This window comes from Xyrauchen texanus, chromosome 43, assembly GCF_025860055.1.
Source record: "Xyrauchen texanus isolate HMW12.3.18 chromosome 43, RBS_HiC_50CHRs, whole genome shotgun sequence".
Lineage (NCBI taxonomy): Eukaryota > Metazoa > Chordata > Actinopteri > Cypriniformes > Catostomidae > Xyrauchen > Xyrauchen texanus.
The window spans coordinates 3,439,475-3,452,123 of record NC_068318.1 but is presented as its reverse complement, the minus strand read 5'-3'; the positions used below and the strand labels follow the sequence as shown (position 1 = coordinate 3,452,123).

At 39.7% G+C, this 12,649-nt stretch overlaps 1 protein-coding gene across 1 annotated transcript in view; it reads left to right on the top strand.

Moving 5' to 3' along the window:
- ddx4 (DEAD (Asp-Glu-Ala-Asp) box polypeptide 4) overlaps nt 1-12,649 on the top strand; it is a 120,897-nt gene that overhangs the window by 85,720 nt on the left and 22,528 nt on the right. The gene's annotated exons all lie outside the window — the stretch shown is intronic.

The following is a 12,649-nucleotide window of genomic DNA, read 5'->3' as shown; positions in this document are numbered from 1 at the left end:
TTGTTTTTATATATATATATATATATATATAATGCCCAATCATGGGCATACAGTTCACAGCAATCCATTTCGCAAATACATATGTCAATCAGTTGGAGATTTATTATGAAGGCTTGTTTAAGGACCCATTAATGTACACCTGCGTCAGGTGCGTTGCATCATAAACATAAATTTTTTGGTCACATTGTCAAGTTAAATATACTTTAATACTTGGAACACATCTTGAGATCCCTTAGTTCGAATTTGTGCTCAGTGTTTTGAACATAACGCATGTTTGTGTTGTGCTGCCTGCTGAAGGGTTGTTTTGTTCACTGCATAAACTGCACGTTGCCCATACAGCTGAAGTTTCACTTACTGCCCTCTGGAGTAAACAGGTGGTACTACTAGATTGCATTTCTCACGAATCTTCGTTATTAAGGTCCGGGGGCATTGCGATTTAATTGCGCAAATTTTTTGAATGCATTTTTTTTTTTAATAAAATTAGTCGCACTGATTTAATGTGTTGATTCAACAGCCCTAATATACAACCGTGGCCAAAAGTAGTGGCAGTGACATACATTTTGTTTTGCAAAGTTTGCTGCTTCAGTATTTGTAGATTATTTTTTTTAACCCTCTGGGCAGGCGCGTTCCACTGTGTTTTTTTTCATCGTATGACGGAGAATTTTAATTTTGGGGCATACAGATAAGTGTAAGACATCATTAGAGATTTTAAAGGGTCTACTTTTATTTGTGTATACTCACAATAACAACCTTGTGCTTTTGTAAAATAAAAAGGGTGAGCATTCAGCAGTCTTTGTTCACAAACACATCACAAAAATGAACTGAAACTCTGAATACTTATCACACAAACATGAAACATATGTCTAAAGAAAGCTTAAAATGTCCACTTAAAACAATTCAAATTTAAAACAAATATTCTCCTGCAATGTATTAGGTATGAAACAAAGCAATGTACAGTTTCTCCTGGCTCTGCTAATTATCCATAATGTGATCACACCCACGGGCAGAGGGTGCTATTCATATGGTAATGTGCTTGATCAATGTGTGATCAACGCAAATGGTAAACGCCCCCGACTATGAAAAAGTTTATTTCTCTTAAGCTTAAGAAATATGATTGTGTTTCTTCAAGAAAGGAAGTCATGATATAATATTGGGAGGAGACGTTAATCTATTGATGTCCTTGATCATAGTGCGCAAGCCCACTAGAGCAACATTGACGCTTCACAGGATGTTTAAAAATCCTTTTTTTTTATTATTGATTTATGGAAACTTTTGAACCCATCTGGTAGGGACTTTTTTTTTTTTTTTCTTATAAGATTTATCCTAGAATAGATTTTTTCTATTTTTTTTTTTTTAAATGGTTCACACACTGGTGAGTTTAGACATGTTGCGCCACATAGATTAAAATAAATCATATAAACTCAGCAAAAAAGAAATTTCCTCTCTTTCAACTGCTTTTATTTTCATTAAACTTAACACGTGTAAATATTTGTATGAACATAAAAAGATTCCACAATTAAGACATGAAATGAACTAGTTTCAGACATGTGACTAACAGAAATGTGTCCCTGAACAAAGGGTGGGGGTTAAAATCAAAAGTAACAGTCAGCATCTGGTGTGGCCACCAGATGCATTAAGTACTGCAGTGTATCTCCTCATGGACCGCAACCGATTTGCCAGTTCTTGCGGTGAGATGTTACCCCACTCTTTCAAGGGACTTGCAAGTTTCTGGACATTTCTGGGGGAACGGCCCTAGCCTTCACCCTCCGATCCAACAGGTCCCAGACGTGCTGAATGGGACTGAGATCCGGGCTCTCCGCTGGCCATGGCAGAACACTGACATTCCTGTATTGCAGGAAATCACGCACCGAACGAGCAGTATGGCTGGTGGCATTGTCATGCTGGCGGTACATGTCAGGATGAGCCTGCAGGAAGGGTGCCACATGAGGGAGGATGATGTCTTCCCTGTAATGCACATCATTGAGAGAAACTACGCGGTCCGATGATTCTGTTGCACAACGCCCTAGACCTCCTGATGGAGCTTCCAAATCAAACCCGCTCCAGATTACAGGCCTTGGTGTAATGCTCATGCCTTCGACAGTAAACGAGACAAAACCGCTACTCTTCAGTGAAGAGCACTTTTTGCCAGTCCTGTCTGGTCTAGCGAAGATGGGTTTGTGCCCATAGTCGATGGTGATGTCTTGTAGGCCTGTTATTTGGTAGGTTCTTCCAAGCCCTCAGTCCTGCCACTCTCAGCCTATTGCTGACAGTCTGAGCACTGATTGAGGGATTGTGCGTTCCTGGTTTAACTCAGGCAGTTGTTGCCATGTACCTGTCCCGCAGGTGTGATATTTGGATGTACTGATCCTGTGCAAGTGTTGTCTGCCACTGCGAGGACGATCCGCTGTCCTTCCTGTCTCCCTGTAGCGCTGTCTTTGGCATCTCACTGTACGGTCATTGCAATTTATTGGCCTGGCCACATCTGCAGTCCTCATGCCTCCATGCAGCCTGCCTAAGGCACGTTCACGCAGATGAGTAGGAACCCTGGGCATCTTCAGTTTGGTTTTTTTTCCCCAAGAGTCAGTAGAAAGTTCACTTAAGTGTCCTAAATTTTTATTACTGCAACAGCTTACAGCGAGTAGGCAATTAAGGCCAGTGTCTTAATCACCGTTCCACAGGTGCATGTTCATTGTTTATGGTTCATTGAGTTTAGTTGTCACCTTAATGTATCCCTTTTGCAAAATTCTGAATTCTAACAAATGTTAATGGCTGAAACCAATGTTTGTATGGAGACCAACTGGCCTTCAGTATCCTCTGTGGGCCTGGCTTGGGAGGCACTTCAGGTTGTTGTTAGGATTTTTTGGTAAATAAAGGCACACATTATGATCCAAACCCTAAGCACGAGAACTGAAGGCAGAGCTGAAGCGGCGAATGTCATCTGATGGCTTCTGAGAATTGACCCGTTTGAAATACAGATATACTGTTTTGTCACGGAAGGTGGAATTTTTACTTCAGGGCAAGGTGGTCATATTTTGAGTTGGGGGACAAAGCAGGGAAGTAGAGTCTTTTTCTACAATTCTATTTCTTATTCTTCAATTCTATCTTGATCTCTCTAGTTCCATGTCTTCGTCTAATGATTAAGATATTAAAAACTTTGTGGAACCATTAGAACTTCAGAAAGCAGGATTATTTTCCAGGTGTGGTGGCGGGAGGTGTGGCGCATAAGCTTTTTGTTTACGCAGATGATATTTTTGTTAATTCTCCAGATGGTTAATTAGTCTAAATCTGAAGCTTTGTCTCTGCCAGAATCATTTCCAGCTGGTCACATTCAGTTGGCAAACAGGGCATTAAGTATTTGGGTATTTTATTCCCGCAAATTTGTTATTTAGTTAATTTTGACCTTTTTATAAAAATGTTTGTGTGGACAGGTGGGCTTCACTACATTTATATATAACTGGTAAGGTGAATCTTATAAAAATGAATTTTATTCCAAAATTCAACTACTTACTACAGTGTCTCCCCATTGAAGTTCCCCTCTTTAATTTTAAACAATTTGAAAGTATAGCTAAATCCTTTATCTGGAATGGTGAACGTCCTCTGATGCATTTAAAAGTTACACAGGCCAATTGACAAAGTTGGGTTAGGTCTCCCCAAAATTTTGTTGTACTATTATGCTTGTGTGTCTCAAGACATTTGGCTCATTGGTTGCTTACACCTGAGAGAGCTTCTCCCCTGGTTCTTTTTATGATCATGAGGTCCTTGCCATTGCAAAGTCTTTCTACCAAGCTTCTAGAAGACACATCCAGTTATCTTGCACATGCATTTAGGGTGGACAAAAGGTTCCCACCTGTTCAATTCGGGCATTTTCCTGAACATTGCTGCAAGTATTTGGTTAAACCCTAAATTGTGCATTGACAATTCCCCTTTCTGCTTGACAAAATGTATTGAGATTTTTCTATGCTGTGGGACCTGTATGGAGCTTTGAGATCCTTAGAAAATATTATACAGCGGTTTGGTATTCCCAGATCTCAGATCTTATGGTACTTACAGCTGCGCCAACTAATTTGTAACATCTTTGGGTGTAGTACGCAGCCCCCTCAAGCGGCAGACACAATTGAGATAAAATACCTAAATACTTAATTCCCTGTGTGGGCCACTGGAAGGCACCCAGCTGATAAGCTGTTACTGGGCAGTATGCTGTCAGAGTCAAAGCTTCAGATTTAGATCATTTAACTCTGTAACCTGAGAACTTATAAAAGGAATTCATAATTCTGTGGAGGCAAGGCATAGATGTAGTGTGGTCTGAGACTAATAATAATGGGGAAAGAGGGCAACCCTGCCGGGTGCCTCTATCCAGAGTAAAATATTCTGAAATGAATACATTTTTTTTTGTACTGACTTTACCGGGTGTCTATTAAGTAATTTAATCCATCCAATAAAAGTACTCCCAAACCCTTATTTCTAAAATCTTAAAGAGAATCCCATTCTAACATATCAAACACCTTTTCGACATCAAGTGAGATGGCAGCGAATAGAGTCTGATCATTCTCCACTGACCACATGATATTGATGAAACGCCTAATGCTATCAGAAGAGCTACGGCCCCGAATAAATCCTACTTGATCTATGTAATAGATGTCATAACTTAATCGGTTAGCCAGAATTTGACTATTTTGATGTCTAGCTGGAACAGGGAAATTGGACTAAATCGTACACTCGGATCATTGTCCTTTTTAAGAATCCGACTGATCCAGGCTTGTCAATGTTGGCAGAAGCTTTCCATTCTTTAATGATTCTTTTTAAACTTCTAGCAAAAGGGAAGCCAGTTCTGTTGCATAATATCTATAAAACAAATTCAGCGGCAAAGCTGTCTGACCCCCGAGCCTTGCATGTAGGCAAGGCCTTAATTACCTCACCATGCTCCTGCATGGTTATATCAGAATCAAGATGATTGTTTTGCTCAGCTGACAGTTTAGGAACTTCTAATAGTTCCACAAAGATTCTAATATCCTCTTCAGTAGACGTAGATTTGGAACAATAAAGATCAAGATGGGATTCTTTAAAAGCATTATTATCAGTGACCAAGGTAAATATTTAACCACTACCAAATTTCACTGAGAGAATGGTAGAAACACACTCTGTTTATATATCTAGCCAGAAGCTTCCCTGCTTTGTCCCCCAACTCAAAGTATGACAGTCTTACCCTGAATAGCTAAAACTCCACCAAAATAGTGTTACATCTGTATTTCAATCATGTCAATTCTCTGAGGCCATTAGACAACATTTGGTGCTTTTGCTCTGCCTCTGCACTTTTAATCTTCCCTTCCAATTCCACCAATTCTTGTGCTTTTCGATTTTTTGGTGAAAGCAACATACTGTATAATCCTGCCCTTAAGAACCTCCTTAAGTGCCTGCCATGCCCACAGAGGATACTGAGGACCTGTTGGTCTCATAGATATTGATTTTTAGCTTTTGTTGGAATTAAGGATTTTGCATGAGCGATACATTAAGGCGCCAACTATATGATTTCCTTTTCATATGTGGCAACACCTTTAAACACACCAGGGTGTGATCTGAGACTAGTTTCCAATTAAGCGATCGATGTTGGATGTAAAAAAAAATAAACTGTAAATCTCAGACTGATTAAAAAAAAAAAAAAGTCCCTAACAGATGGGCTCAAAAGTCTCCAAATATTTGTAAGGCCAAGATTTTGACATCCTGTGAGGCGTCAATGTTGCTCTAGGGGGCTTGCACCCTTTTGCTTCTCTATGATCAAGGACTAAGTCCATTTAAAAGGTTAAAGTCTCCCAATATTATATCATGAGGGATGCCAGCAGATTGTAACATCCCTTAAAGATCTATAAAAAGCCCTGATCATCAACGTTAGGTGCATAAATATTAGCCAAAATAAGACTTTGTCCCTGATTTTCAGTTAAAACAATAACTCTTCCCAATTTATCTCTTTACTCTGAGACATTTGAATTATAGAGGTTTACTTATCGGTGTAATGAGACCCCTGATCTTGTGCCAGCACCATGAAAAAAAAAAAAGCCCACCCCATATCTTTCCAAATTTTTCAGCTTCCTTCGGAGAAAGTTTCATTATTCTCATTCTTTAGAAGAGAATTAACTTTCCTCCTCCTTATGGTGTGCCCATTCACATTCCACATGGAGAGACAATCCATTCATATTAACTTTTGACATAAGAAAAGTAGAGATGCACCGATCGACCGGCCAGGGACCGGAATTTGCCGATTTTCCACATGCTCGGCTGGATCGGTGATCGGCCGATCAGCCTCAATCTTTCCAATTCAAAGCTGGTCAGTTTTGTTGCCAGCGGCGCAGGCAATAATGTCACAGCCGCACGTAAACATGTCATTGGCGTGGAAGATCTTCACTGTGAGTGAAAAATACAAAGTTCGAAATGTGTAATAATTGTAAGGCCAAAGTAAACCGTGGGGGATCCACCACAATAACTTTCGGAACAACAATCCTAATTAGACATTTATAACACCATCACCCAGCTGAAAATGCCCATTTTAAAAAAAGAAGCTAAAAAGTGAAAGCGGCTAAAGCTAGCCAGAGCTCAGAGACAGCCACAAGTCAGCAGCCTCTCCTATCATTCCTTGGTATAAGCAACGAAAAGACCAAAGCAATTACGAGGGAAATTATGAAATTCATGGCCCTGGATGACCAGCTGTTCTCCATAGTTGAGGACAGAAGGATCAGAAATCTGATACATTTCCTCGAAACAGAGGAATTGTTTAATCTCGTGTCATGTCACACACGCAGCCTGTTATCTGTCAACATTTGGGTACACAAATCTGGGAGAGGGCAAGTGGGGTGCTGGATGGCAGAGGCAGGTTAAATACTATACAAATTGTGCCGTTGTGATTTAATGTGCTGAGTAACGTAATTTTTCCCACCGTGTCTGATATTAAAATCAGTGCGACCCACATTGCAAAAGGCGTGGGCAGTGTCGATATGGTTTCGGGATATGAAATTAAATTCTTCCATCCAGCTGTTGTTAAATGTACATGTATATTTAGTTTTTTTTTTTTCCACCGGAGCACCAGCTGAGTCGTCTTCCATCTACCAGTGATGCTTCTGCCTGCGCAGATATCAACAGCGCAAATGGGTTGTAGGTTGCCAGGTTGAGGTCGTAAACCTAAATAATTGTTTTGTTAGATGAGTAATAAAGAGAAAAAGGTCCATTTATAAAAATACTGGGAAATGACATCTGTTATATAAAGCAACTCATTTGCAGTTAATTGTTATTTCTACCTCTTTCCAGTCACAGAGCACTTTATTTTGAGAGTTGTTTAAGTGAGAGAAGATCCTGTAACTTGCAGTTTGGGGGAAATTGTAATGTTTAATAATTTTATTTTATTATGAAAATAAAATGTTGCATTGAAGAAAGGTAGATTTTGTTTGTATATGCGGTCAATAATAGTTCTTAGAAAATCGGGGGGAAAATCTGTATCGGCAGGTCACACTTGCAAGAAATCTGAATCGGCCAAGAAAATTGCAATCGGTTCTTCTCTAAAGAAAAGAGATTGTTTGTCAAAAACAAAGACCACATTCCAGTATTAGTAAAACCGAACATCCCTAAAACAAAAACAGAAAAAAACATTCTGCGCATTAACTCTACGCACGACAGCGCCAACTGGTGTCCATCCCTCCAAACTCAAAGTCCGTGTAGCTTAATCCATAAAAGCGTGTAGCTTAATCCATAAAACTCTGTTATTCTACAAAATAAACTCCAGCCTCTAGGTGGAACCAGCTCTAAAAGTTTGCGCAGGTTCCTCAAACTGTCAAGCGGTTGCAACGCGAGTACCACAAGATTAATTACTCCAATGACTTAATATAGGACATCGCTTGTTATGGGCATGTGAATGTTTTATGGCCATCCTTTGCACTGATATTCACAGCAAAATTGAGAATAGATGCGAAGCGACCTTCCATTTGATGCAAGAGGTTTTTGCATCCCTTGAATCGATCACTTTTCTCTCATCGAATTTGCAAAGTCTGGGAACAAGAAAATGCTGTGGTTTTTCCAAGAAAGCCTTCCTTTACGCCTTGCATCGGGTGACGAGATCTTTTTTGGATGATTTCAGAAATTTGACCTTAGGTGGATCGCCGAGCTGGAACCCTGTGAGCTCTCTCGATTTCTAGCTTATGGCCTGCTATGTCGAGCAGACTCTGAAAGAGCCCACCTAGGAATTCCACCATATCCTGTCACTCCACTCCCTCTTGGACTCAGATAGACGTTTTTCCGCAGGCTATGGTTTTCCATGTCCTCCAACCCAGATACGCTTCAAATCCACCTTGGTCTCTACAGGGTTCCTACGGGTGCTGGAAATCCTTAAATGCTTGAATTTTAATTAGTGATTTCAAGGTTTGAAAATTCCTTGGATTTTGGATAAAGTGCTTGAAACTGCTTGAAATTTTAATTGCATTGCTTTCATAATAATTCGCTATCTTACTGAATAGTTAACTTTTGAGATAAAATAAGCCGAATTGCTTTTGCCTTTTTGGATAAAACTAAAACAACTACACACAATCTGCTCGTGTGGCTATAGTGTGATCTGCCAGTCTTTTTTGACGTGTGCCCTCTGATGGAACAGAGTGCAAGATGTCAACATGCCGGGAGGTTGCCGCTTCAATGAGTGTTGGCTTGAGAACGAAAAATACAAATTATGGTTAAAACGAGGCCTCCTGTGAAGTCTGCAAAAAGGATGTGCAACTTTTCACCATGGGAGAGTCTGCTCTTTCAAGCCACGTGAAAGATGTAGGGAATTTTTGATTAGGCCAATTAAGTTTAAGCTAGCTGGCAAATTCGCATGATAATGATTTTTCGGGAGGCGGAGGTATGTAAAATAGTTTGTTCAGTGCGTGCGCTCACTGACTGAATTCTGCACCCTCATGAATTCTCTCAAACTACAAAGTGCCGATACTATGCAAACAAGAGATTCATTTTGTAGTTTAGACCATTCAATTTTGTGATTTATAACAGGAGTTTATGCGAGAGTGCATAGTGTTACACGCTAGACTGAAGTCTTCAGTTTCAGTGACTGGGAACGTTCGTTGCTCGGTTTCTGTATATCAGTGTTTCCCAAACTGGGGTATGCGAATAACATTGAGATGTACCGTTCTTTAGGGTAAACGTATGTCCTTTTTTTTTTTTTGACCGATTTAGAAATCCGGCCAGGATATAATCCAGTTCAAACAAACTACTATATATAATTAGATATTTGTTGCTTGGGTATTGCTAGACCCTGTTTTTCATGTCAGCCCACTTAAAATTATGCAGCTAGCATCACCCTTAAAAATGTGATAATGTGCATGTGATCTATGAAAACAGCGGCTGCAGTAAGCTGAGGTTCATATTACTCTGAATCATGCCCTTAACAGTCATTAACTTTTAAAACTTGTCAAACTATGCATTTTCCTTCCCTCTAGTCATAGGCGGACTCTGCCATAGGTGACATAGCAGCAGTGTTCGTCAGATAACCGCTGCCTTGCACACAGCTGTCAGACGTGCACTTTTCTCTGTCATCTGAGATCAAGTGAAATTGAAAACAAAATCCTGTCAAATACAACCCAGTGCCTTTGAGTCAAAAGCACTATTTAAGATAGTTTAGACTTTAAGGAAGCCTCAATCACATCAGTTTTAGCTGTTCTGTTTTCTGCATGGAATAATATTGTGGTGCACACAGACATCAGGGCAGCCTCACGCAACGAGAAGATTACCTATTCAAATCCTGCACTTCCGATGTTTAAAAAAAAAAAAATTGCTATCATACATTAGGAATAAAACATGGAAAACGTTTTAATAAAATTTTTATTCCTGGGTTGTACTGTGTACCACCTGAGGGAACTACACGTACCACAGTTTGAGAAGCATTGCACTAGTAGGACTGCGATTTTACACTGAGTCAGTAGAGGGCAGCGCTGCTGCAGAGATGCACTGCTGGAAACAGTGTTCAGCCATATTGGCAGAAAATTGCATGCTGGAGAACTGTTAATGGAACCGAAAGTCACGAAGATCATACGATTGTGGTATTTTTTTAAAGAATGGAACCAGTTCTTAACAAGAACCGGTTCTCGGTTCCCAACTATGCACTTTTAATTTTTTTTAAAGTTTTAAACTCAAAGTAATTTAAGTGCAGCCTTTTGGAAAAGAAAGAAAAAAAAAAAGATATAGATATAAAGCCAAACATAAATGTGTTAAAATGTTTAACTAATGGTTGGAAATATTACCTGACTAGTATTTCCAGTTTCGACGGAGCATCAGAGCCATTTATTCGACTAGTCTCGAACATACCTAGTCACCATAAACTGCCATTTGAATGACATTGAACACAACATATTTTCACAATTTCTCCATTTGTGTTAAAGTCATTTTCTCACAGGGTTGAGTAAACGAAGACTGAATTTTCATTTTGGGGTCAACTATCCCTTAAGTTAGTGGCTTTAATTTATCTTGGATAAATGTAGATGTCCTTGCTGATGAGTCAGTAGAGGGCAGCGCTGCTGCAGAGATGCACTGCTGGAATGTTCATTTGGGAATTAGGGATGATTGTTAAATTAAGCTTTTAAGATTTATTTTAAAGGAAAAAAGGAATCATTGCGTGTATCTTAAGTACCTCGTGTTACTATTACAAGTGACCCAGCAACAATAATTTTTTTAAATTTTATGTATTGTTTCTGAACCATTCCTCAAACTACACAAATGCACACTATAGTAGACTCTTGTTTGGAAAAAAGCAAATGGTTGTCAGAGAAATGGAGCACTGCAACAATTGCTAAGATAGGATTGTTGAGAAACCCTTAAGGAGGGGCTTTACGAAGGGTCAATTTAACTGCTATTAACCGCTTCTGAACCAGGCTTGGAAAAATGTGATGCATGACCCTTTGCAGATGGCTCGTGCCAAACTTTCTGTGAAAAATGTGCTTCATTTTTTTGTGAACTCAGAGCTCCGGTTTCATTTTAATGTAGCAATTGTGTAATGGCAAATTATATTTGTCATTGTGGATTCAATGCGCAGTAACACAGAGGTCGTGTCATGCCCCTTACTCTATTTCTAAGGACATTTTAAAAATGAAGAAACTCAATCTCAAAGGTCTTTATGGGAAATAAGGACTTGTGGGTTTAAACAGATCATTGAAGTAACATGTGTTTTGAATTTTTTTTTATAAATACAGGTGAAACTCGAAAAATTTGAATATCGTGCAAAAGTTCATTAATTTCAGTAATTCAACTTAAAAGGTGAAACTAATATATTATATAGACTCATTACAAGCAAAGTAAGATATTTCAAGCCTTTATTTGATATAATTTTGATGATTATGGCTTACAGCTTATGAAAACCCCAAATTCAGAATCTCAGAAAATTAGAATATTGTGAAAAGGTTCAGTATTGTAGGCTCAAAGTGTCACACTCTAATCAGCTAAACACCTGCAAAGGGTTCCTGAGCCTTTAAATGGTCTCTCAGTCTGGTTCAGTTGAATTCACAATTATGGGGAAGACTGCTGACCTGACAGTTGTGCAGAAAACCATCATTGACACCCTCCACAAGGAGGGAAAGCCTCAAAAGGTAATTGCAAAAGAAGTTGGATGTTCTCAAAGTGCTGTATCAAAGCACATTAATAGAAAGTTAAGTGGAAGGGAAAAGTGTGGAAGAAAAAGGTGCACAAGCAGCAGGGATGACCGTAGCCTGGAGAGGATTGTCAGGAAAAGGCCATTCAAATGTGTGGGGAGCTTCACAAGGAGTGGACTGAGGCTGGAGTTACTGCATCAAGAGCCACCACACACAGACGGGTCCTGGACATGGGCTTCAAATGTCAAACGTCTTACCTGGGCTAAAGAAAAAAAGAACTGGTCTGTTGCTCAGTGGTCCAAAGTCCTCATTTCTGATGAGAGCAAATTTTGCATCTCATTTGGAAACCAAGGTCCCAGAGTCTGGAGGATGAATGGAGAGGCACACAATCCAAGATGCTTGAAGTCCAGTGTGAAGTTTCCACAGTCTGTGTTGGTTTGGGGAGCCATGTCATCGGCTGGTGTTGGTCCACTGTGCTTAATTAAGTCCAGAGTCAACGCAGCCGTCTACCGGGACATTTTAGAGCACTTCATGCTTCCTTCAGCAGACAAGCTTTATGGAGATGCTGACTTCATTTTCCAGCAGGACTTGGCACCTGCCCACACTGCCAAAAGTACCAAAACCTGGTTCAATGACCATGGTATTACTGTGCTTGATTGGCCAGCAAACTCGCCTGACCTGAACCCCATAGAGAATCTATGGGGCATTGCCAAGAGAAAGATGAGAGACATGAGACCAAACAGTGCAGAAGAGCTGAAGGCCGCTATTGAAGCATCTTGGACTTCCATAACACCTCAGCAGTGCCACAGGCTGATAGCGTCCATGCCACGCCGCATTGAGGCAGTAATTAATGCAAAAGGGGCCCAAACCAAGTACTGAGTACATATGCATGATTATACTTTTCAGAGGGCCGACATTTCTGTATTTAAAATCCTTTTTTTTATTGATTTCATGTAATATTCTAATTTTCTGAATTTGGGGTTTTCATAAGCTGTAAGCCATAATCATAAAAATTATATCAAATAAAGGTTTGAAATATCTTACTT